The sequence below is a fragment of the Pteropus vampyrus genome, unplaced genomic scaffold (assembly GCF_000151845.1).
Source record: "Pteropus vampyrus isolate Shadow unplaced genomic scaffold, Pvam_2.0 Scaffold682, whole genome shotgun sequence".
NCBI lineage: Eukaryota > Metazoa > Chordata > Mammalia > Chiroptera > Pteropodidae > Pteropus > Pteropus vampyrus.
This window is the reverse complement of record NW_011889463.1, coordinates 28,493-28,884: the sequence shown is the minus strand read 5'-3', so window position 1 is coordinate 28,884 and position 392 is coordinate 28,493.

The window sequence follows — 392 nt, the reverse complement described above, 5'->3', positions numbered from 1 at the left end:
CTCTCCCTCTCCCTTTCACAGATGGTTTGGGGAGCAGGTCTCAGTGTAGCTGCCAGATCATGTGACAGTCGCTATGTAGAATGAAGGTGGGGCTTGAGCATGTAGCTCACAGGAACAGAGTCAGCCTGGAATAATGCTGGGATTAGGGTTTGGGGGACTTCAGCATATGAGCTGCAGGATCCTGCTTCTGGAGCATTCCGCCTGCTGACCACGCAACACTTTTCAGCATCTCTTGAGCCATTTCATTGCCTAGGACATAATGATGAAACTTCAGTTGCTGGCCACAAGATGGTACTATGATGCCACTGAGCCTTAAGGGGTTGTGGGTGCCTCTGGAAGAGCAGCCTGGGAGGAAATGGGTTAAAAACGCAGACATGGATTCAATATCAGGC